Genomic DNA, 27,858 nt, shown 5'->3' with positions numbered 1-27,858 from the left:
TGTTCATCCTTGACATTCATAAAGATAAGGATCCATTATTGATTCCATACTTCAATATTTTAAATTTTGGTTGTAATGCAACGATTTTTTGGATGAAAATAAGTTTGTATCATATGAGAATTGCTGCAAAATAAATTGTGTGAATGCTCAACTTTTCTTTATCATTACTCTTTTGTTGCCCTCAATTTTCTCTCATGGTTTTTCTTTTCTAGTATTGTTCATTACTTTGTAAATATGATGCATGATAAAATATTACATTTGTTTAAAACTAAAACAAAAAAAAAATCTTTGAAATAGAAAAAGAAGAATTAAAAAAATAATTAAGACAGTTAGAATATTTGTTATTATATATATATATATATATATATATATATATATATATATATATATATATATATATATATATATATATATATATATATATATCACATAATAAAAAAAATACAGAGATGCTTATTATCTTTAAGGTACATATACACAAGTTTTTGAGCATTAATTTTCAGTATATTGCAAAGTTTTTTAATGAAACCTGAACGTATCATTGTATATATTTAGACATATATTTAGATCATCTAGTACTCTAGTATTTTTCAGCGTTTGTGGAAATGTTTAGACAGTGTTATATATAATTGTTCATATATACCTTTTGGTATGTAATGCTGTAAATGAATTATATTCAGCATGTACGATATTTGGTGGAAATCGTTTTTTGAACAAGTCGGTGTTGATTTGATATAGCTCATGTTCTAATGTTCTTATTTGAATATAAGTACAAGACATTTAGCAAGTGTACTTGAATAAGCAAGGTTTTCTTACCACCAAATGCGCTAGAAAGTATACAGAGCTTAATGTAATAATTTTACAGCATGTTGATTAATTCAGTTGTAACAGTTTTCAATGTATATTTTGTATATCAAATCAGTGGAAATTTGTAATCGATTTAAGAAATGTTCAGTTTCAAGTGTTATCAATTCATTTGTACCTTAAATGAATTTTATTTTCATCTAAATGTTAATAAAAAAACTTACTGTAATGTTCAGCTTCTTTAATTTTTATAGCTCTTATAGTTGAAGAGCTTATGCGATAGTAAGGGGTCTGTCGTCCGTCCAGTTGTCTGTCTGTCCATCTGTAAACAATACAATAGAAACTTCTTTGAAATATTTTCAAAATGCTACTCCTCCCAAAGATGTGGTCTGAGTTCAATATAATTGGCACACAAAATTAAGAAGACCAGACTAAGATACATAATTCTATTATCGGTTTTTGATTTCGATGAACGGTGTTCATAAACAGTTCTTAATGAGAATATTCAATCACTTATTTTAAAAGGGCCAAAATAAGGAATCCCTGATCTTTCAATATTGAAGTCAAATTTTTTCAAATATCTATTATAAATTCTGTTACAATAGATTGTATGAAGGTATAGTCTCAAAACACCACATAGATATTGTCAATCAGGAACTCGACCATCTTTTTAATATCAACTTCAGAGTACTCGAGTGTACAATCAGTTTGTTTTTCAACAAAGTTATTTTGCAAATATCCAATGACAAGGTAAGTAAATGTACAGGTGACAATAGTTCAGAAAGCCTTTTAAAGATTTAAATCATAAGATGGATATAAAAATCTCCCGTTAAAATATGGACACATGAAAACCATCCACTTTCTGTTTTTACTAGTTTAAATGTTCAAAAAAGAATCACACTGGTAACATGATAAGAGGTAAATACCGGTCCTTGATGAAAAGCAGACAAAATTGTCTTTGCTTTTTAATTGTCAGTATTTTAACTGATTTTAGAGAAGCTGGGATTTAATTCTGCTCGTTGTAATCAAACGTATACCCATAGCTTCCTTTCTAAAGAGGAAATTCTTCAATATCATATGGACTTTTGAAATTTTTTTTAATCAGTCGCATCAATCAAAATGAATTGAAATTACCAAACCTATCCTGTACTGATAATACCTAGGAGCAGAGTAGAAGATTTTCAAAGAATTCATGTATTTTCACTATATAATCAATAGACCCCCCCCCCCCCAACACCAGAACCCTTGACCCTGGGGCCATAAAATTCACAATTTTGGTTGAGGCACTCTTGCTCATCATAACTATGCACTTAGTTAGTTTATTCAATACCTAGGAGCAGAGTAGAAGATTTTCAAAGAATTCATGTATTCTCACTATATATAATCAATAGAGCCCCGCCCTCACACCAGAACCCCTGACCCTGGGGCCATAAAATTCACAATTTTGGTAGAGGCACTCTTGCTCATCATAACTATGTACTTAGTTCATTTATTTAATACCCAGGAGTAGAGAAGAAGATTTTCAAAGAAATAATGCATTTTCACTATATACTTATTTAGCCCCGCCCTAGCACTAGAACCCCTGACCCCAGGGCCATGAATTTCACAATTTTGGTTGAGGACTCGATGCTGATTACAATCATGCAAAATAGTTTGACTGCTTGATGTCCATGAGTAAAGAAGAAAATTTTTAAAGATTGCATTAATTTTAGTGCTTTTTGCCCCACCCCTCAGGGGGGCAGGGACCATGAAATTCACAATTTTTGTTTCCCTTCACCCATAGATGCTTTGTGCCAAATTTGGTTGAAATTGGTTCAGTGGTTGCAGAGAAGAAGCTGAAAATGTTCAAATGTTAACACACGACGGACGACGAACGACGAACGACGGACGACGAACGACAGACGACAAACGACGGACGACGACGGACGAAAACGGATAGCAATAGGTCACCTGAGTTTACTCAGGTGACCTAAAAAGTTACACGAATCCCCCCTCCACCCCCTCCCAATTTCAAAAGTGTGGTACAAATTTTTTTTTTTTTGTCTTTTTTTTTGGAGCTGCCCCTTTTTATTAATGAAACTACGGACTTGAAGTGGCTATGGAGTGATTCTATGCATTAGACCTTTTTTTTTAATTACCATTATCCATATACGCGATAATCTATGTTTCAGAACCGTTAACTGTACTTCACACTACAGATGTAAAATATAGTTAACAACTCTTAATTATAGTTTACGATCTGATAAATATAGTTTCACGATTTGTGAAACTATGATTATCAAATCTACACTATAGTTCACGATTGTCAATTATAGTTTACAGACTTGAATATGTTTTTCAACAAAATCTATTGTAAACGTTTTATTTAAGACAGATAAACTTAGATTAGCATTTGTAAACTATAGTTAACAAATGTTAAATATAGTTTTACAGATGTTAACTATACTGTACGGGTTGTAAACTATAGTTTACAGTTGATAAATCTAGTTTATCAACTGCGAAACTATATATGTTTAGCTCAATTTTTGTAAATTTGGCGTGCCATACTTATAAGTAACGTAACAATTTCCAACACGACGCTTTTCAAGAGCTGAGCACAATTCAAAAATAGATGCAAGTTCCCATCTAGGGTGTCGATATAGGGAACCCCGACATAAATGTAATAACCCGATATTGGTTGTTTATATCTAACTAGGAAGTGTAAAAATATGTACTAACAGTTAAATTGTCTAAATATTTATTCAGCGGCTCCAGGAATTTCAAAACGTTGGTTGGTTGGTTGGTTGGGGGGTAGAAGACTTGGAAGTCTGGGGGCTGCATTAAAGCCCCAAATGGGTCCAAGACAAAGCCCTTGTGGAGATCCAGGGTTGCGATCCAGGGGCGAAGCTTGCGGAAACTGAGGAACTCTATAACACATTAGAGGTGATTTCCTGTTGATTTTAAGATAACACAAGCAAAATTTTTTTTAAATATCAAATTGGGGAGGAGGCGTACGCCCGGCGCGCCCGTGCTGAATATCTGCCTTTGAAATAACTACAAGATAAATATAAAGCGAGGAATGGTATTAATAAACTAGTAATACGGTTAATATCGTCGAGATACGTTCGTTCGTTGCGTGTTTGGTGTTCTCTAATAACTGATTTGGCAAAGTAAAAGATGTCCTAACTTTTTTGGTACATAGTTATAACCTGTATATAATTTTCACCCTAAAATTAGGGAGTTGCGTTTCTATATGATAGGTACTGCTATAGCCTAAATGCATCAGAGTTACTTCTCTTTGCTCACAAACTGTTTCGTATTACGAAGGTCAAGGATTTCAAGACCTACACAATGACTGTCCCTCTTTGATCATATCAGAGATGGCTTTTAGCAGTACTTTCATAGATATAACATTACTCTTCCTGGGGATTGTAAAATTAATAAGATGTAGTAAAAAATGTAAGCCCCCAAAAAGAAAAACCTTAAAAAAATTAAAACTATATTTCATCGGTTAAGTTCCTCTCTGCCCACCCCCTCCCCCAACCCTACTGATACGTGTCTCCATTTTGGCACCGTGTAATTCATGGACTGGAGTCTTGGAGTGGAGTTATGGAGTGGAGTTTGGAGTGGAGTTTGGAGTCAATTTTTGGAGTCTGAGATTTTCTTTAAACATAATTATGCAGATTTCTTTTTCAGAAATGGCTTTTGTATTATTGTCTTTAATATTCTAAAATAATCCATTGGCAAGATAAACCTCTAATTTTATAAATATTTGGTACATTTGTTGAACTGCCGTAATAACCACCTAAATCAAAATTAATTGATAACTTCCTACAACAATTAACCTAAATAAAACTGATTGGTAATGTGGTCAGAGAGCTAATAATTCTAACAAACCAATGTAATTTAAAATCTCTAAGAATAACAAAGTCAGCTAGGGGTTATATCGCTACATGTAAAAAAAAATAAGTCAATTAAAGCAAGGTAATTTTTTCAGTTAATTATACCCCTGTTAGAAACCAGCAGGAATGGGATGTCTGTCCGTCCATCTGTCTGTACCTCAGTCCGTCTGTTACGCTTTGTTGTACCCTCAGAGAATCTTTATTATATACAAGTATTGCCAAATGTGTGCACTTCCTATTTTACTTCTTGAGACGTTGAGATTGAATACTGTTCGTTATTTCCATATCCTTCCTTGATCCGACACATATTTTGGGTTTCCCATATCAAAACATGGACACTGCCATTATATTCAAATGTGAGGCAGGGGTATCATTTATATCTTGAATAAACAAAAAATATCTACAGCCAAAGTTTAATGATACGAAATACGTGAAAAAATTATTCTAACAAAAAAAATGAATATGCTAAATATCAAAAACTTATTCCTCATGGTTCAAATATCACCATATATGAAAGTAAGAAATATTAATAAAAAATTCTATCAAAGGTTATGTCATGAGGTACTCTGTGTGTTTTTGATTGTCTTGACTACTTATTGATATGTCTATTCATCCCAAAGTTCAAGATGAGGTGTTATCAAACAGAAATGTGTTGACAAACAGAAAACGGACGTATGTTCCATTAATGTTTATGCTTTAGGTGAAAAAAACTAGTTTCTTCTGATCTCTATTTCTACTAACAAACGTAATTTTGCTTGACTCCAAACTCCACTCCAAACTCCACTCCATAACTCCACTCCAAAACTCCAGTCCATGAATTACACGGTGCCCTCCATTTTACGGTACTCTAATCTTCATGTATTTATTTTTGGGAATTTTGCATACCAACTAAGAATCGATTCCAAATAAAGCAATGAATGGCCCCTGGAAATACTCGGGGGATCCGTCATTATTGACGATGAAATAAATCAAGGACAGGCTTTTGATACCTACGAGTAACTATAGCAGATCTATTAGATAACGTGAGAGGATCAAACTGATTAAATAGACAAGGAAATAGGAAAGGGACTCTAAGTTTGCTTCCAAGTCTTAAATTTTATTTCCTTTCTTAATTTGCCTAAAAATATGAGTAATCCATTTTGTTAAAAAAATATTTTTAAAAGAAATGCATTTTAACGAATTTAAACATTTTATAGAATGTCCCTTCCTATACACACACGACAAGGTTAAGTTCCTAAAAGAACGCTTTTCATAAATAATTATTTCAAAAGAGGGTAAGAAAGATTTTTGTCTTTTGAATTAGACAGTATTAGGGTAAGATTAATTTCTATGAAATGATTGTGGTTTAGAGGTCAAAATCTTCTAAGATATGCAGGAATGTTTAATAATAATGCCTTTCATTATCCACACAACGTAAAATCTAACAGACCATTAAATATGCATGATATACCATTGGCGGACATTTCATGCGTTCTTAACACGAAACTGGCATTTCAGTAACGACACACGTGCTGTCTGTATAGTCCTGGCGGAACAATAATTACACTAAAATCTGTTAGAAAAAGCAAGAGCATCAAACTTAAAAGTCTCGCTTCATTCTGTCGCCATAGCTAACTTATCAGGCTTCCTTTCGACCTTGTACTCGCCCGAGATTGCGTTTTTTATTTAAAATTTGTATTGATACACCTGAACAAAGTCAAAAACACATTCATACCTAACGTTTTGATACATAGAATGAAATAAGTAAATAGTATACGTAAGACACCAGAACCAGCACAGATTTGTCTATTACATTGCTTTTATTACGATATTAAATGCAAAAAAAGAAGAAAAGGAATGGAATTTCTATGAAGAGAGAAATATCAAACGATTCGAATAAAAGGTGTGATATCATAGTGGTCAGAATATATGTTGAGTTCTATTAAAAAGAATGGCAATATCGCACAAAATATGCTGGCTTCAATTGGAAAAAAGGGCAACACATCGTACCGGTCAGAATATAAGATTGATTGTCTGTTGATTTACGTCGTATTCGAGAATTTTTTAACTCATATAGAGACGTCACCATATACCGGCAAAGGGCTTCTAATTTTAACCTTTACTCGGCACTCAGGGCCATTGAGCAGTGAGGGATCTTTATTGTGCCAACGCCTGCCGCTGACACGTGGCCTCGGTTCTTAAGGTCTCATCCGAAGGACCCGCATTGTCCCGCAACTTTCACTTCAAAGTGCCGAGCGCATGGCGAAGGAACAGTTGCTATTCATTTTTTATCGACGGCCGAGATTCCAACTCACGACCCCCCGATCACGAAACGAGCGTGAACGGTCGTCAGAATATAAGGAGGACAATATGTCGTACCGGTCCAAATATAAAAAAAACAATATGTAGTACCGGTCCAAATATAAAAAAACAATATGTAGTACCGGTCCAAATATAAAAAGGCAATATGTCTTACTTGTCAGAATATAAGAAGGGCAATATGTCCTACCGGTCAGAATATAAGAAGGGCAATATATCCTACTGGTCAGAATCAGTTGTAAAGGATAATGCATGAGGACACTACAATGCTGAATGTCTGCTTGAATCTTTTATGGATACCCATGTACACTAGACAAAATTGTTAACGCACTACTTGTTAATTCTTATTTGTGAATTGAACATTTGCCAGATCGGTACTAGTGTATATAACATGCCATTATTTCTAAAACAGTGGGATTGGCAAATGTCTTGGTATAATGAAAAGACCCTTAAATGACTTACTTTTCCGAAAACCAATTTCAAGCTGTGCACTGCACACAATTTTTGCCCAGATATGAAATTCTTGGTCACTAAGGGTGGTCTGTGAAGTTGCTACAGGAGTAGCCCCCCTATTGTAAATCAAATAACAACAGTTATTGACTCACATAGCATAGTAATCATCCGGTGTATTAGTGTCCATTCCAAATCCACTCAACTTCCGGTTGACCCAGTTTTGAGGTACAATTTTCAACTTATTGTATGCTGCTAACTTAATGCCATGGTTACCTATAATAAACATTTGTATGTTAGTCTATTTGCCACTTTTTCATGAGTGCAATTCATAAGATTTTTGTTATCTTTTTTACAGATTTCTCTAAAGAAACCCCTCATGCAGACACCATACTATCTGTTTTAGCATGCTCTTTCAGCGTTAAACGCCGAAAACGTTATAACTTTTTTTTCTGAGTTTTTATTTAGTACAAATGTAAACAACACAAATACAAAGAAAAAATTAAAATTCTTTTCATCGAAAATGGAATAGACGCAATTTTTTTTTCTATGAATTGGCCACACTTCAGTTAACATTGTAGTTATTAATAATGTTTGACATTAATATTCATTATTTTTTTATTAAAATAACATATTTATATATCAAATACATGTACATCATAAACAGGTTTTTAAAAGTAAAATGTCAATTCTCTTAGGTGGTGCTTTAGCAATTTTGTCTAATGGATATACAAGACAATTGTATTGATTTAGTGTTGCAGATTATTGAGGGACACCATTATCATTACTGAGATCTCCACGATTGTGAAAGGTGCATTGTAGTTATCTGTAGGGAAGAGGTTTTATTGGATACTATTACATTTTTTTACTTGAATTTTACATAATAGATTGATTTGTATGTCAGACAATGATTTTATTGAGCAAGAGCATCATACAGTATATGTTTACAAAACCTTTATAAAACGATCCTTGAAATCACAAGATCGAACCTGAGCGATAGTTTTGTCAGATTACTTTCAATTTCATTTGCAAAAAGAAGATTTGATGATTGTACAAACCTTTTCTTAGATGACTCTTTAAAGTTATTGTAAGGAAAAAGCATTGTTAAGTCAAACTCACTGTCGAAATGTAATGAGCATATCGGAGTATATTTGTTGGGGGTCCATGTCTTTCCTCGTCTGTTCATTTCAATCCATAGGTTTCGCTTATTCTTCTCCGATTTTTTTGGTAATGAAAAAAAATTACATCTTTAAAATGAGGGTACTTTGATAATTTTAATTGTTTCCGAGTAGACGAAGTGCGACCCGGCACACAACAATGATAAACCGGTGTAAAGACGAATAATGACCCCCATCGAATAATGACCGGAGGGTCATTTTTCAAAGACAAAAATTGACCCCCTTCCCGTAAAAAAATAATTTTTTTGTAGAAATAGGGTCCTAGGGGTCATTATTTTATATGTAAGTACTATAAAAATTTGACCCCCATTGAAAAATTACCCCTTTTAAAGTTATACAAAATTTATAACAGGTAAAAGGGAGAAATATGGTGTATATTATAATTGTTCTTCCTTCGAGTAACTCAACATATACTGGTAGATGGTCTGATGTACTCGAAATTTCACCCTCATTAAAAATTTTAAATGTTTTCACTTGATCTGTAAAGCTTTCATCCAGGAATATGTAGTCAAACATGGTATCATTTCCAATAAAAGTGTATTGGGGACTAGGTTCTCTTTCTTTAAAACTATTATATGGGTTAAATAACCGGTTTGACTCTATAAAATTGACTAATTCCTTTGACTTAAGTACATTTGATATTCCATAATCTTTAACTATACAGCTTGCATTAAAATTGCCGGCAATTATAACATGACCAAAATTTGAATAATATGTACACATATTATCTATTCTTATTAGCTCTTCAATATGTGCATCAATACAATTATCTGCCGGGAAGTACACTCCAAAGATAAAAATAGGGTACCCAGACCTTTGCTTTATTTCACATGCGATAATTCTACTTGGTTGACTATAGATGGTTTTATATGAAAAGTCAATTTGTCACGGGGCCCATATGTGTCCTCGTCTTCCTGTATACTAAATTTAGATATTAAAATTAAACTTGCTAGCGTTAAATGTCTCGGATGACTGGTCATTTTCCACCTATGTACGCTTGATTGTTTGAGTGCCGGAATGTGAGGCGCTTCTGGGATAATTGTCAGAATTGGTTCCGTCAGTCATTGGAATGTAATTGAGGGGCCCAGAAAGGGGTTGTGACGCCTTGTTTGAATTGCTGTATTTTATTTCATTTATTTGTTTTTGCTGATTTTGGTACATCCTCATCAATTTTCTGTTTTCGGACTCTAAAGAGGCAATTTGATTTTCATATGTTTGATAAAGAAATTCGCCAACACTGTCCAATTTTTGATTTGTGATTTTTTGCTGGGATATCAGATTTGTTATTTTTGACGAAATTTCTTCTCGGAGCCTTTTGTTATCAAGAGACAATGACTGAACACTTTGTTGAAGTAATCTAATCGTGTTCATTTTTGTACTTTTTTATGTTCTAATTTTGACACTTTCTCTGTTACTTGTAGTAAGCGAAAATTCAAGGCTTGGTTGCACATATTTAGCTTCTATAGTGAATACTTCGATGTGCGATGGGTCGCCATTTAAATACATATATAGACTGTAGCAGTCGTTGACGTACTTTTCAGTTTGTGAACTTGTCTTGGTAGACTTTCTTTTTATGAGTGTACCCTGTGGGAACCCCTCTATTGACCTAGCTCTATCATGCAGTGCATTTCTGTACGTTGCAATTGCAAACTCATTGTTATTTGTCAGGTTCAATTACTTTTCAATATATCTTTTTTGGGAAGATTTTCTAGCTCTGTGTTTAATTTTTGTATATCTGATTGCTGCAATTCATAATCATGACAAGTTTGACTATTGTTCTCATCGTGTTCAGACATTTGTGTTAACTCACTGATTTCGTTATCTTCTGTTTCTTCTTCTTCTGAAAGTCCTCATCTTCAAACTGATCATGATGTGAACTGCTATCGTCTTCGTCCTCATCTACCACGATTTCACCTTGTTCGAAGCCTTGGGAGTCTCGTATTTCATTCGTTCCCTGAGACCGTCTACTGCGCCGTGCGGACATATAGGCCGCCATTTTTTTTTATCTAAATATGTTAGGGGATGGGATGGGTATAACACCTAAAAATATGCTCTTTAAAGCTATGGACTAGTGTAAAATACACATTCTAATGCAAAAACTATACATGTAAACATAACCTTTTAATTTAGTTCATTACATTTCTGAATTCTTGTTTTACTCCACCCTTTTACTCAGTTATGAGTATATTTTTCAGAGAATTCAATATGAAGATCAGAACAAACATTTTCATTTTTGTAACGTCTTCTTTATACTGTATCATAATATGAAAAGTTAATTGAAGACCATTTCTTATTTTGTTCACGTAATCGAAGATTCCGGGGTATATAGTTTTGTCGTGTCCGTCTGTATGTCTGTCTGTCTATCTGGCGGTCTGTTTGTCCGGAAAAACTTTAACCTTGACTATTACTTTTCATTTATTGTAGCTATGACTTTCATATTTAATACATGTATTTCTTATGACAAGACCTTACTTTGGGTACCACCAAATTTGACCTTTTGACCTTTACCTTGGAGTTTGTCCCATTTTACACAAAAATGCCAAATTTTTACTTTGGCCATAACTTTTAAACGGTAGATACTAGTACTGTCATACTTCACATATTTTTTGGCATCACCTTTCATTGGACACTAAAAACTTTGACCTTTTGACCTTGACGATTTCCGTACTTAAGAAAAAACTTTAACCTTGGCCATAACTTTTGAACGGTAAGGGCTAGGGTTTTCATACTTCACATATGTAATCCTTGTTACATTAAACCTTTTTTAAGAAACCATCAACTTTGCCCCTTTGACTTTTGAGTTTGACCTACCTTTCAAAAACTTATCCTTAGCCATTACTTTTGAACAAGTGGTGCTAGGGCTTTCCTATTTTGCAATTGTATTTCTTGTGAGAAAACCCTACTTTGGGTACCAATATATTTAAATTGCATTTTAGAAAACTTTAATCTTCGCTATGTTGCCATACAGGGGCATAGCTGTTTCACAAACACATCTTTTTATATATAAGAGGAGTTGCATATAAGAGATGGATACCCCAAAGCGTAACAGACAGACGGACGGACATCCCGATCACTATATACCCTCCCGCATTTCAAGCTGAGGATATAATGATATATATTACTGCTGATTTTTCTGTCAGTATAATGATTTCCATCATCGAAAAACAATGCTTACCTAACCCTTAAGGCTCGATAAATCTTTTATTCCTTTAGATTCTGAATCATTGTATTAACCTTGAAATATAATATTATAATTGCAGCCCGGAGGACCGGGCTGCTCTATACATATAAGTTTAAGTGTTGGTGTTGGGGTGGGAGTAGTTATTCCGAATTACAGGTTTTCTAAACATTGAAAAGATTGTTAATCAGAATGTTCTTTCCCTTTATAAATTATGAGATATATAATATATTTACTTCCATAAAGTGAACTTTTAAAAATATACATGTTTTTCATATTTAATATATAAAGTTGCTTATCATATACTATCGAAAATACGACAGGTCCCTTTTTTTTTAGAACATCGAATTTTACTTCTCGCATAAAAACATACTCTGCACAGTTCGTGTTTTATATTCTAAAATTGAAATTTAAATACATTTTGTAATATAGGTGATGCATGCGTCTAACTTCAATTTATATTTTATGCAGCCAACATTTACTCGAGCAATTGAAGTTTAAAATGATATCGTTTTTGCTTGATATTTATCCGACTATAAGTTTTCACAATATTCGTGACTATCGTCGCCATCAATTAGACGCATGCCTTTTCACACATTTCGAAGCGGTTTGATGATCAAGACTCATTTCCATTGTTTACTTTTTATATTTCCCGGGCGACAATTGATGGTTACATCAACGTTTTCTTGTTGTATAATGTTATGAGATCAACATATCATCAATTTATTCCCAATTAGCTTTGGTGAGTATTTTAGCCAATATGCTTCTTTATCTATTTTTTTGCTCTCTAAAAATTTCAGCTTCAATCCACAGGGATTCATTTTTCTACGGGCAAAAGGGTCTTTTTCGAAGTCGAATAATGACCGGGGGTCATTTTTCGCCGTAGAATATTGACCGGGGGTCATTTTTCGACAGCGAAAATGACCCCCGGTCATTATTCGATAAGGGTCATTATTCGTCTTTACACCAGCATGTTGGCGATTGCGATTTGCCCAGAAAACACGTGTCTTCTACTTAAGAAAAAAAAGAAAAGCATTCTCAGGATCTAGGGAGGAGGGCTCTTTAAACAAGGCAGGCAGAGTCATAAGGTGGTATCAATTTTAATTGCAAAATGCTTCTTGAGATATCGCCAGGTAATGAACGTTTTAAATGCACACAGAATGTATGGGGTCTTCCTTAAGACGTAGGTAGTTGTGGTTTTAAAAATCATTGCAAAAGCTCAAAGGCTTCTCGAGATTTTGTACGGAAAAAAGTGTTAAAATATAAATTTTTGAATTCATGAACATCATCTTTGACCTCAAAATCAATAGGAATCTTCTTAAGGCCTTCGGAAGTTCTTGTGTAAAATTTCACAGTTCGAGATATCGCGTGGAAATAGTCAGAAATAGATACTGACGGACGGACAGAGAGACCGAAATTAATACCCCCCCCCACTTCCAGCAGAGGTCAACAAACGAGCATGCTCAGCCACTTGTATCTCTTCCCGAAGTATCCGTTGTATGCCTCAATAAGTCAATTTGCTAAGGTGGCAGAGAAAAGTTTTGGATTTAATAGAAATATTAGAAAAAATTGAGAAACCTAGGTTTTGAATGTACGTGTATATTATAGGTACTTTTATATCTAGAATATTTGATGTGTCCATTTGGAAGGAATTTGTGGTCTTATATTTTATTGATATACGATATAACACTTAAGTCAGTTATTGTTGAACCAGACACTCGACTGTTTCTGTAAATCTCTGACCAGCCAGAGAGTCTGGTAAAGTACGTGATATCGTTTGTAACACCAAAACGAGATTTAGGGTTAGGGTTTCATATTCGCTGAAAAGAACACACCTTCACAATTTAAACAAATACATGGTATATGGGCAGAAAAATAACATTAAGTTTTAAAAGCAAGCTAAATGTCTAAAAAGTTATAGCAGTTAAAGAGAAATAATTCTATTGTTTACGGTAATGTTCATCGCTCATAGTTGTTTTATAAAATGTCTTGCTTTTTTTTTTACGGAAGCAAAAGTGAAAGTAGTGAACCTACCTGCAGAATACACATTTGTTCGATTTATCTTGAAATTACTCGTGTTATCTCCAACATGAAGATCAGTTTATCAATTTAAACTGACAATCTAATAGGAGAAACATGTATGATACTGTGAACCAACTTTGATTCGCGTGCGAGAAATTTTCGCAAAGTTCGCAACAACTTCGTCATCGCGAATATTTCTCGTCGCGAACCGGTTTTTAAAGTCTCTCTATCTATTTAAAACAGATCGAAAAAGGCTTGATCACGAAAATTTATCGTCGCCAACTAGTTTACCCCTGGTAAATCGCGAAATAAAGTCGTTGCGAATAAAAGTAGGTTTACAGTATTTGTTTCAAAAAGAGGTTATAAAAACGTAAACAAGATAGTGCCCTCTTACTGTAACAAACGCCAATGTCTCTCTGGCTGGTCAGAGATTTACGGAGACAGTTGAGTGTCTGGTTGAACGAGACTAGACTTTAGTGAGTATCTACTACCGTTTATGGGATATGGACTAGAAATACGAAACTAAGATCAAAAATCACACTTCCGGTATTACATAAAGAAAAGCAGGGTGGGTTCATAGAATTAATTGTAGCTTGAAAAGGAGGTGGTTGAGCCATTATATCTTGCTGTTTAATGGTATGTACAAATGTTCTGCAATTTGTGTGGTAGCTTACATTTAGATCATAAGCACGGGACTGGAAGCAGTTGCAGATCAGGCGAAATAGTGAAAAAAAGGCTTGATTTACCTTAAAAATATTGAGATTATCCCTGTGCCATTAGTCATGCTCACTTGTGTAAGTTTTATCTGTTTTATTCCTAAAAGCTTTTAATTCTTCAAGGGTCTTGTTCATACCATTATAACATGTAGAGAGAATTTCAAATTTTCCTATGAACATTTTAAAAGCAGCTCAAAGTAAGGAAATTGTCAGAAAAAACGTTTTGATTGCTAAAAAAATATCCTCTGCCACCTAATCACATCGGGATCGATTTTATTTGCTTAAATCGAAAGTGAAACCAGTAAAAACCAACAGTTTTATAATCTGTAATAAACCATTATGCTGCAGATTCACATTAGTTAAACAATTTTATGATTCTTTACAAAGGACTTTCAATTAACGCGTCCAACACTACGTGAAAAGAATTCATACTTTTTTATGCTTCGCTGCATAGAACATATTAATTTTCATGATTACATGCGAACCAGTAAAATTATTACAAACCAGATTTTTGAAATTGTTTTTAACTGTAAAATACCAAGCTTTCATAAATGAAAAGCTTCGATAGCTATGTTGTTTGAGTTGAATTTTCTGTTTATCGTGATATTAAATAGGGATTTCTTGATTTAAGTTATACCGATTTTACTGAAATGAAATTAACAGAAGTGATTTACTGCAGAACAACCTCCCCGAACTCCAGATCACGAAACCGCATTTGAAGTTCTTCCTATCATAACTAATCAGCCCACGGGCTGACTATGAGGAGAGTAGCGTATCAGAAGCCCTTAGCTAGCGAAGAAGTAAATTCTATGGTCGTCATAATGACTTAATTAGCAAATATAACCTATCATTGGACTTTTACGAGAAGCACTGACTTTTAAAGTTGTGTTTACTTAGACATTTAAATCTGTATCATCTACGGAGGTACAGAATTAATAATGGACAGGAAACCTTTCATGTGGTCATATTAATGGTGTTAGGGGCATTAAAAATCAAATGGTTGGAGGAGTTATCCCCCGTTACTTGTTTATATTATAATAGATAATCAATGTAAATATTGTAATTAATCGGTCAACTGACAAGATAATATCCAAGAAATATTGATAAATGATGTTCTGTAAGAAAATAATAATTGTGTTGCCAAAAGAAAGGCAGTATTTTGCTAATATAATATCTGAAAACTTATGATCATTGATTAAGTGGAGGTACAAGGGGGCAGTACAGCCAACTGGCTTGCGTCTTCACTGTGATCCAGATCGATTTATGCAAAGTTGCCGTAGTCAGTGACTAGTAAATGTAGTAAATAAATAGCTGTGTGACGTTAGCTATAGGTTTGTCATTAGGACAGAGAAGTTCTTACAAGTTCATTCATACTGTGTAAGTATACCATAGCCACTTGGCTAGGTTATAGTTATATAGGCAACTTGTTAAGCGGTAAGACACCAGGCAGGTGTAACAGGCTCAGTCAAGAGGCACCAGGCAGGTGGCTGTTGACATAGTGGTATAGTGAGGCAATTGTCATATGGCACCAGGCAGGTGCCAGTATTAACTGAAGATATATACCTATTGTACAAAGCACTTAAGTTACTTGATTTAAAGACACCAGGAAGGTGTCATCATATTATCTGTATATTTAGCATTCGATCATACCCACAGTAAAACTCAGTAATCCGAGCACGGACCTACTTACCGCTCAGGTTCGACACGTTACAATATGTTAGACCTAGATTTGAGGGTAGGATGGTTTTTGTTTTCTTCAAGGACAACTTATCTGTGCTTTGAAATAGCCCGTTATTTTTTTTTTTATTAAATATTGGGCTAAATATTTATATCGTAAGATAGCTTCCGTACACTCTCCTAGTGTAAAATTATATCGTCAACTGTTAAAGTCAGCGCTTCTCGTAAAAGTCCTGTAGTTCGTATTTTGGCTGATTTGTTTCCTACCAATTGTAAGGCCTTTGTTTTTGTACTAAAATTGACTACGAATGTTTCATTTACCAGTACCTCATTAGTAGATATTCTCACGGAGGGTATGACCGATCAACAGGGAATGCTTAATCCTCCTTGGCACCTGATTCCACCTTTAAAATTTCCAGTGTTCCTTGTTTATCCTCTTTACAGTTTTGTTTATAATTATTTTTGAGATCGATCGCTGTTCGTTACCTTTACCTTATACATTCTTATTAAAAAACTTTTGAACTTTGTTATCTTTAGGTATTGCAACAGAGATTGTTGTACTAGACACTTCGTATTGAGATGTTGTTAAAGATATATTTACATTTCCAAGTATTTTCCTTAAACCTCTTTGCAAATTAAGACTGCCCATATTGACGGCCGATATCTTTCGGGTAGACAAATATTTCAATTACCGACTGAAACCCTAACCCTAACCATTAGTAAGGGAAGTTGACGATAGAAAAGTTAAAGTCATCACGTTTATCATATAAATTGGTTGTTAAGTTGTTAAATTACCAATAACGTCTTCTTCAAGTAAAATATCCAAGTATGAAACAGATGTGTCAGACTCTTTGGTATCTTTTATCTCAAGCTCTCCGGGATATATCGTATCGACGTTGGATTGGAAATCACCATTATCTAAATCTCCTCTGTACCTCAACAACTAAAATTTAATTTTGGATGATCATAAGAAAAATACCTTAGTAAAGTAATTGTAAGCATACAAAATGGAAAAAATTAAACTTAATTTTTTTTAACGGAAACAGTGTCCAAGTTCTTTTACGTATTAAATAATAATGTTTATTTCAGAAATCAAACCAAACGTGTTACCCAGGAAGAAAAATGTTGACAAAAAAATTAGCATGTTTTTTTTAAACGTTGGATGTTCAATGAATCATCCTAGTAACATTGGGGTAAATGAGAAAGTATACACATCGGAGAAAAAAGTGGATGTTTGGCTGAATTATGCCAGGAACTGTGTTAAAGAAAAATTATCAGAAACTTACAAAAAACAAGAGAACAATTTCAGCTATCCTCTCTTACTTCCTGTAACGGGAACTATAACATGATGAAAAGCCAGCTCAATTTGGAAACCTGATGGATTCCTGTAACGGGAACTAAATGGTCATTCCAGGCTTGGTGTCCATTGCTTTGAAATGTAATTAATTTCATTCAAATACATTGATAATTTTGTCAATTACTTGCAATTACAATTACATTGATTTTTTCAGATGTAATTACAGTGAAAGCTGTCTAATGTGACACCTGAATTATCCGACACACTGTGAATTCCGACGTCAAATTTTCTTTCCCATTTTGCTATTTCCATATTTTTAACACTGTTCAATCCGACACCCTGTCTTATCCGACACAAAATTTGTCTCCCGGTGCATGTCGGATTAGACAGGTATCACTGTAATTACTTTCAATTACTTTGACAAAGGAAATTAAATACATTTCAACTACTTGAGCTTTATCTAAAAAAAGAAAAAAAAATAAAGCTTTTTTTTTTTTAAATAAGATATTTTCTATAGTGAACGTTTATTCAGTGTTTTTGTTCTTGGGAATGAGAGGGATTCATACTTGTACAAAATTATACTTTTACCTAATGCCTTGGACAATGTGAGACACTGTATAAACAAATTAATCGCAGAGACATTTAATTATTGTACAAACACAAGTCCATTCTTCACCAGTATGGTGTATCACTATGGCAGGATCTTTTTGTTACTTTTTCAAATCCATATTTTTGAATGAAATAAATGAATGTTTCTCGAAAATCTATTCATTATTTTTCTTAAAATGTATAGAATACTGTAACAGGTATATCTAAAAGGAGATGTAGTTAGTCTAATTACTGTAAAAACAAATTAACTATCGAAACAATCTATTGTTATTTGCAAGTGGGAATAGGTAGAATTGAGATTTTTAAAAAGTGGGAAAAGGTAGTATAAACCCACGATAAACTTTCATTTTGAAAAAAGTAATTGAAAAGTAATTGAAAATACATGACCGTTTTTCAAATGTATTTAAATACATTCAATTATTTGTAATTGAAGGCTCGCTTGAAAAATTGTATTGAATTAAGCTAAATTACAATTACTTTATTCAATTACCCCATCCGTTAGTCATTCACCTTCAATCTAGTCAGAAAATCATCAGCAACTCTTAAGGAAACAGTAGAAGGGTCCTCAGCATGGTTTATAAAAAAAAAACAGGTTATTTAGGTATTGTAAGAATGAGTATGATCAGAATGCCAGAATCCCCTTAACTATTAGTCAAGAAACAAATATTCTACATTTCCCTAATCATTGATCATTGTTAATTATAGAGGAGAAGGAGTCAAACTAGGGGGTGTAATCTGAAAACCTACGACATTGCTGTATCCCCCAAATTATAAAGCATATTTTGAAATTGTTTTACATTGAATATACACCAAGAAAATCACAACTGTATTTCAATAAGGTTTGTTCACTCAAGTTTTGTACATATCCATAATAGTTTACATATTCTGGGATTTTATTTAATTCATCTCATTCATTTCATTTGATATATTATTCATCTCATTTTAATAAGCTTTTTAACCACAGCGTTCGGTTATCGGTGTTATACCAGAGATAGTAAAATTTTAAGTATATACATTTCTTGTACGATTAAAACAAATTCTATTGTTAGGAAGTTAGGTTCATGAGATTAACGAGAGGCAATCACCAGTTTTGTCAGTCACTTGCATAAGTAAGTATTAAAATATTTTGTTATCAGCTCACGCGTTGCATAAACTAAATATTTTTTAAATTATCGTTTACATTGAGGATAAAATCATACGGAATCCGTCACCACAATTACTTAAAATACCAGTATCAGTACACTTTACCAGTATCAGTACATTTTATCTTTAAATCATCTGCTGCCACCTGCAGCTGTGGTCCTTCAATGTACATAGTGTACATTCTAAACAAGAAAATATACAAACAAGTCAGTAGCATTTGTCGATACATGTATTTAACATATTCTAAAATGAGTACAAATTATAAGATTTCAGCAAAATGATTAAGTAGTTAAACATACATGGACGAATGAATAACATAATTAGAACATATACCTGTATTAAAATACCATATGACATGAAAGTGTAATGAAAATTGAAATATCAGCAATAACATTTGTCATTTATTCTCTATTGTTAATTTTTGAAAAATCAAGTTATTTGATATTCCAGTATACAAATAAGAATGGGAAATGTTTACAAGTCAAATTCAGACAAGATTGTGAACATCCTCCCCATTTCATAATTATTCCATATATTTCCTTGTTCTTTTTCCTTCTGTATCTTTTAATATTTTCAGTTGTCCTCCCTCTGATCTGACCATTTTGAGAATCCCTTTGAACTGTACCAAAAATGCAAATCCACCAGTTCTCCCCTTCCTGAACAATTTTTTTGTGGCACAGAATGGTCTCTGCAAATATTTCAAAAACAAAAATAAAATGATTCTTAAATAACAAAATCAATTCTACAAGTTAAATTAAAGTAACTTATCAACAGCAAACAAATGTATTCACAATTTGCCGACAGAGATATGATACGAGATAACACTAATGTTATATATGTTGTACTAGGTGTTTTGTGGAATCCTATGATGTAATTTGCAAGACAATTACACTGATGGAAGATATGCTTCATAATAAAACTATAGAAAAAACTTTTTTTTTTATTTTGACATTTGAATTGAATTTTGCAAGACAGTTGCACTATAGGAAGTTATGCTTCATATTAAAATCATAAAAAGCAAATTTTTTTTATTTTGACAATTGAATTTGGAATGTTCAAATAGTATATATTAATTCAAATTGCCAAAAATTATAAAGATTTCGACACAAATACATTACATTTGGACAAAAAAGACTACAGACAAGTAGATAGGCAGAAAAAAGACTGTGATTCCAGGATATCCCAGACTTTGTTGGGAAGAATATAACAAAGTCTATTAAACAGTGTGTAGTTACCTTAACTTTGAAGCAAGAGTTGGATCTTTGGATTTTTTTCTTTTGAGATGCTGACTGTCTATTGAACCTGTAAAACAAATATTCACACAGTAGATTTTTAACTAAAACTTGAACTACCAAAAAGAGAGAGTACAAGTTTGTAGGTTCTTAATAGTCTTACATATTTTACAATTTACCTGAAACTAGGTTCTCTAGTGTTGGAAAAAAAATTATAAATGTCAGTCAATGAATACATAGATGTAAATATTCAATAAATTAGCTATCTGATGTACTTTCAACACATACACATGCACATTTATTTGTACCTTGAAAGTTGTCACTATTATTATCAATTATTTGCTAGAATTCAAAAATTTAATTTACCCTTTGAAGTGATTGTATAGTTTATTAGCTTTAAAAGCCAGCAAATTCTATTCATACTTACCATATTTTAACAGTGCATTGGATAAAAAATGTTTCATAATGTAGAATAAAACTTCCATATTATTGAGTTGAATTTATTTTTGATGAAGCCATGCAACCAATGTAGAATTAAAAAGGAACAAAAGAAATTATCAAGAAATGTTTTGTCAAAAAAAAAGTCATTACAGATGTTCACTTTGATTTTTTATTGCAAGTATTTATTTTTACCTTTAATATTGTGATGATGCAATCGTCTGTCAAAATCAGCTTTAGGATCAATCGCCAGTCTTATCAGCTTTGGGCTTCTTGGACTTAATATATAAAAAAAGCAGCACTGTGACACTGAACTCAAGTTGTTGAATGCATCTATAAGCAATAAAAACATACAATTGTCATTAAGTTGATGAAAGAGTCGACTTGATAACGATCTCAACATACAAATCATATGATTCTCATATGCATATGCCTTTCATATGAGAATCATATGTAAATACAATCATATGATATTCATATGTGTAATCATATGATTTGCCACATATGATTCTCATATGATTGTATATACATATGATTCTCATATGATCCACATATGATCTTTATATGAAAGGCAATGCATATGTGAATCATATGTGGCTAAATTGCCTATGTACTTGAAAAGACGTTAATGTTAATCTAACAACCAAACTATATAATAAACGTGGTGACGTTAACTTTTCTATCGTCAATTTTCCTTACTTATGCAGAAATATACCTTCATCACCTGCATACGGAGTATATATATCTCAGTTGATTCGATACGAAAGAGCATGCTCTATGTATGAACAATTTCTAAAACGAGGTAAATTATTGACAAGCAAGTTAATGAAAGAAGAATATCATCAGTCTCGTTTAAAATCACCATTTCGCAAATTCTATGGTCGATACAATGACCTTCAAATACAAGTTATCATTAAGTCAAATGCTGACTGACGTTTTTCATACTAATTGGTTGTCAATTATTTATACATTGAAATAAAAACCTTGAATCACAAGTACTTGGAAAAAGCTAGGACATTTGAAAAGCATTTTCATACATTGTTTTCAGAGGCTGAAAATGTATTTCATGCCACCATAGAAGGACTTGTATTCATGTAGAAAAAACTGCACATTTCAGAAAAAAGTATGATTATAAATAGTTAAAGTGTCAAAACTAAGTTAAACTGGTAGATCTAATTTAAAGAAAAGCCTAATCTATTTTAAGATGCACAATCTTTTAAACTCTTAATCAATATTAAGATTGTAATAAAGATAAAGTGGAAATTTTAACGAGACGGAAACTTAGGGATTTTTCCCAAAAATAGCTATTTTATATTTCATTTTTGTAATTTCAAAAAGCTCACTTAAGAAGCTATCACAAATAAAGCGCAATTATATTTTAGCGGTTTTCAATTTCAGCGATCTTGGCCCCTCGCTAAAAATGCCAATAATCATATCCTTGCCAAAAATTCTGCTTATACAGTATAATCATTTCTGATTCAGGGGAAAACCTCAGAGAAAGGATCATTATATCTGTTGACTTATACACATGTACATTTATTTTGTTTTTGTCTTCGTATGTGACACCAGATACATTTAATCAAATAGAATTTCGTTGCTATGTCTTGGTTGCCAATGTAACAACCGGAAAAGTTAGAAAAATAGAAATTTCCAGCCACTTCAATTCTTAAGGCCAAAATGTAGTGAATTACTTTAGACTGTCTTTTTGGTGCTAGATTCATTATGATGTCAAAATTAATTATAGTTTACTTTCCGTACTTTACAGTTGTGTATAAGTTTTGTAGAAAATGAAGCATTTTCATTGAAATCAATTTGAAATCATGTCAAAAGTAATCCCAATATCTTTCCCCAATTTAATATCATTTTTAAGTAGATGTTTAGAAAAAACGAAAACCTGTTTTCTGAAAGATTGTAGGCAGTATTGCTACATTTCTTTTAACTGAGATGGAATACCTCAGACATTTATACCTGATTTTCTTGTTTTTCATTTCAAATGACTGTTAAAAATGTGTCTTTTCATCTAGTTTATTGAAAAATTATGTTCTGAAAAAATCTTATTTCACCAAGCTATATATGAAAAAACTCGTTTCTTAAAAGAAACATTGTACAATCATGATTATCTACACAAAAGGGCAATACAATTTAAATCAGCGGAAGACTGGGGTCTATAAAAAGCCAGTCGAAATCGAGTTACTCTCTAGATCTTGGAAGTAAAACGGGACTTTGTGGAAGAAGCAATCGACAAGTGCACCAATTGACCAAAAGATATGTTGATTAGATTACAACAATTTCTATCATTAAAGCAGCAGTTATCACCATGTACACAACTGCAATGTTTATTTGTTGTACGCGACAACTTATAGCGGTAAGATTTCACATGCTATGTTTCCTCTGTAACATTTGATCAAAAGAAGGGGTGTAAACAGTGTATGTAAAATAGGTGCAGTTAAAGACTGAATTATTTTATGGTATTTTTTAATTAACTTAATGTATTTTTGTTTTTGTTTTAACATTAAACGGAGAAAAGATAAATGTCAGTGTCTGCCGTCACCGATTTACAACGCAGTACAATGTACAGCTTAACGTACTTTTTAAGCCCACATGGTTTTTCGCACAAATTAAGGTCACTCTGTTGCAATGAAAATGACCATTTCCGAACTGCAGTATAATGATATAGCCCTTCGTTATATTACATATACGGTGTAAATAATAAAATATGGATACTAAAAAATTCCAAGGAACTTTTGGAACATTTGAAATAACAGAATTTTACCACGATTTAAATGACTACGACATTTTAACATTACATTATATATAGGGTACTGCGCAATCGACGGATTACACAACTGTAAACAGAAAGCAGTCAGGGACTGAAGGGGAAATTAAGATGTGTGAATTAAATAACTGTGAATTATTTTATGCTGGAAAATTTTTAATCATCAGCATCAGTAGCTAGAGGGTCTTCCTTCTAGTCAGTTTGGCATGATAAACAAGAGTGCATGCCCTTAAACATGTGATAAAAATTCAAAATCCATATTTTTGAAGATATCATGAAATTAGCGTTACATCAGACTTGTCCGTGCGGCTTGCAAATACAAAGTATTTACAACTCTAATATACAATATTTAGTAATTATTTACTAAATTATTATCTATTTTAAAAAAAAATATCATCGCACATGTTTGCCATTGCCGACTTAATTAAGAAAATTAAGCATTTGTCCACGAATTTTTGGACAACCCCTCGTATATCTATATTTATTCTCTCTGAAGAAAAATAGGGATCTCATTGGTAAAACGGTAAACGTAAGTAGTAAAAAGGAGTTCATCCTCATCTTACGTGTTCGAATCCCATAGCAAAACTTGAGACTTGTTTTTCAAATATGACAGTATGATCCGAGGCCCAGTGTGGCAGTAGGTGCTGGTACAAGAAAGATCCTTCATACGCAATGGTACTGATTGTCAAACAAAGGTATACGAAAAAATTGGCAGACCACCAACGGCAAGCAGTTGCTTTCATTATGTATGAAAAAGTCAAACAAATAACCACACAAATAAACAAGGAAAAACATTTGTCATTAGAAATGAAATGCATCACTAGTGTTCTTAAACAAATTTTCCCAGTCGTAAAAACCTTAGTTGATATTATGTATAAGCTTAATTCTACCTGCACCTTTTTTGCGAGGACTATAATTAAATTTAAATGTAAAGAGCAAGTGTTTTCTATGAGGTTCTGATTTAACGTAATAATTTAAAAGGAAATGTCTAATTTGGAATAAACCCCTTTATAGAACCCTTAATAAGATTATGCTATAAAATAACATTGTTTTAAATGCAATGTGGTTATTTCGTAATGGTATCACTTTTCAGCCACTATGGACGCACTCAGAGATATGCAGAGACTACTGGATATTTTTAATTAATTGTTATACACTTGTATGGTAGCTTCTGTTATTATGTACAGTCATGGGATTTTTGTTATATGATCGGAATTAGGTAAAGCTAGAATCTCTTTGTCCGTAAAAGCCGCTTATCAGTTAACATAAGAAAGATCACAATAGTCCTTGTCACAAGAAGCAGAGTTTCCACCCTAATCTTTATATCAAATCTCACCTCCCCGTCTAGTTTTTATACTTTTAGAATTTTCTTGACATACATTCCTAGGCTGATAAAAAATGAAGAAAAAAAATCTGCATGCTAAAAAATAAAACATGTAGTCAAATATAAATTACCCGAACAGACAAAGCTATGTAACAAATATATTCAGGATTCCATTGTCATATTTTAAACATAATACTGTAAAAGTGGTTATTTACACTGGTTGTTAAGTACGCGTTTAGGACTGTCAAACATTACGCGTGGGTATAATAAACGCGGTCGCTCGAGTTACCGAGAAAAATTTACGCGGCCATCAATATCGTAACTACATGTAACATCGGTTTGTACCCCTTTGAAAATGATAAGAAAAAAAATAAAAATAATTACAAACTTTAAAAAATACTGTTTACATTGTTTGGTTAATATAACGTCAATGTGTACAGTCAAATGCAGTGAAGTATGAACAACTGGCCATGGTGTGCGCTTTATTGTAATTATTAACGCAAACTCAAACTTCAAAGTGAAATCTACTTACCGGTATCTGCGTCTCGAGTTTTGACAGTTAATTTGATAGGTATGAGTGTAGTGACTGTGAGTTTATTTAACATTTTGGACTAATCATTGAAATTAAGAAAGTTATAAACGAATATACAAAGGAAATGAAAATGAGTATCGATGTTATATTGCGTGACGTTATTTGCTTTAAAATATTTAATATGAAGGTGCATTTTTCATCGCACAAGTAACATGATAATCATCACAGTTTGTGATATATTTGTGTATTCACGTGCGTTCAATACCACGATAAATATACGACTGGTTCAACCCGTCTAACAGTATAAGTAATAATCTAGAAATATTTCAGAAGATTGAAATTTTGTTACCATACGCGCGGGGGTATTTTACGCGGTTTTTAGCTTACCGCGTAAGTAGTGTAAATTTCCCCCACGCGTAAATAACCACTTTTACAGTATGCTATAAGATGTTACCGTAAGTCTAAGATGATTGAGGAATTCTTAATTAATCAAACTTCAATAACGTTTCTTTAATTGATTGAAATCCCTGTCACATTAACTTATCAGTGCGTAGCTTGCCTCGCTGTAAGAAATGATCGTACACAGAGCAAGCACTTGAGTTGCCGATAATTTTGGTGACATAGACACCATAAGCTGGTGATAGGGGAATATTACTAAATAAATAAGGAAAGTTGGTGTGGAGAAGGTTAAGGAATTACGTTTATCATTCAATTATGTTGTTATTTAGCTTGCAATTACAATGTCTCATAAATTTTTTTTTTCTTGTGTTGTGTAAGCCAATGACGACTCTTTTGGCGATTCCAAAAGTTTATTAAATAAATCCAATTTACAATTTTCCATGATCGTATAGTTTTAGAAATATTCGTTCCTGAAATATGATCAGAAAAGACCAATACACTTTTTATATAGATGTCCAAAGGGTCCGTCCAAAATAAAAAGAGTTTAAGACCGACCTTCAAATAAATAAATAAATAAATAAATAAAAGTCCATAAGAATGATTCCCAAAATAATAAAATGCCAGAGAGATGTAATAATTTAAGAATAAGACCGGGAATAGGAATAAATGCGGGAATTAAAACGGGAATACTCTTTTCTGACTAAAACAGAGTATTTTGTGCTCAGAGGGTATCCATGATCCAGGATATAAAAATACATTTCATTGGCTAATTCACCATCACCAACCACCTACGCTTTGTCCGTGGGTCTGTCCGTTGACCTTTGAACCCCAACATTGCACCACCCTCAAATGTAGGTAAATTTATGTTACTAATATTTATGGGCTCAGTCCCCATCTCTGCACCACAGGAGTTCTAGCCTTAAGCTCTCTTACTTACTTACTTCAAAGTTCCCAATTTTATTACTCTTAGTCAAAACTCTTAATAATACCATTGTATTCCGTTCAAATTTTATTACTTACTATCAATGGGCTTGATTGGTCTATTCGGATCAATTTCATTACAAAATGATCTACCAAATTATAGTGCATTTGAACAACAACAAAATCCAATTTGTTTTGCGAGATAATAATTGTTTACAAAATTAAAGTCCTTTTTTTATTATAAAGTCATTGAATTTGCGTCACTAATAATAAACATTCTGATTTAATAAACCTTTATATCATTTTACCTTCACTGCTAATAACTAAAATGATTAAGATATTCATATTGTCTAAGTTTAAAATGTTCATATAATATGTCTGTGCTAAACCCTATAGGTTTACAGTTGAAGATGATTGAAAAAAATGTTCTAGGTTTCATATTTTCACATTTTAAATGACTGTCATCATATGATATCCTGAGAGAAAACCCAGCCATACATTGACCCAATTTTAGATGTTCTGTGTATTTAGAGGAAAGCCTAGTTGCACAATATACGACACGCAACTAAATACATTTTCATTTTTTTTTAAAACATTGTTTGTTTCAGTAGAATCGTGTTCAGAGAACTCATGGATTAGTTTTGAAAGGATTTTAACTACATGATCGATATCAATTTAATTTATTTGTTTTAAAGTTGAACGTTTATTTGATTAATTAAGTGTTTACGTTCAATAAAAAAATAAGGAAAATGCAGTTTGTTTACTAATAGTCGTAGTCACCCGAATCTCACAGTAGTTAGAGTCTTCTCTAGAGTGCGGAGTAGGAAGTTGATCCTTATTTCGCTTGTTGGAATCCCACTGTGGGACATGGATACAAGGCCTTCAAATGAAACTGTATAAACCGAGGTCCCACAAAAGATCCCTCACTGCTCAATAGACCTGAGTGTCAAGCATGACAAAATTTATTACCTTCATCGGCAAGC

Source organism: Saccostrea cucullata, unplaced genomic scaffold (genome assembly GCF_032062105.1).
Source record: "Saccostrea cucullata isolate Sc308-1 unplaced genomic scaffold, CSIRO_AGI_Scuc_v1 ctg1487, whole genome shotgun sequence".
Taxonomy (NCBI): domain Eukaryota; kingdom Metazoa; phylum Mollusca; class Bivalvia; order Ostreida; family Ostreidae; genus Saccostrea; species Saccostrea cuccullata.
This window is presented reverse-complemented; position numbering follows the sequence as displayed.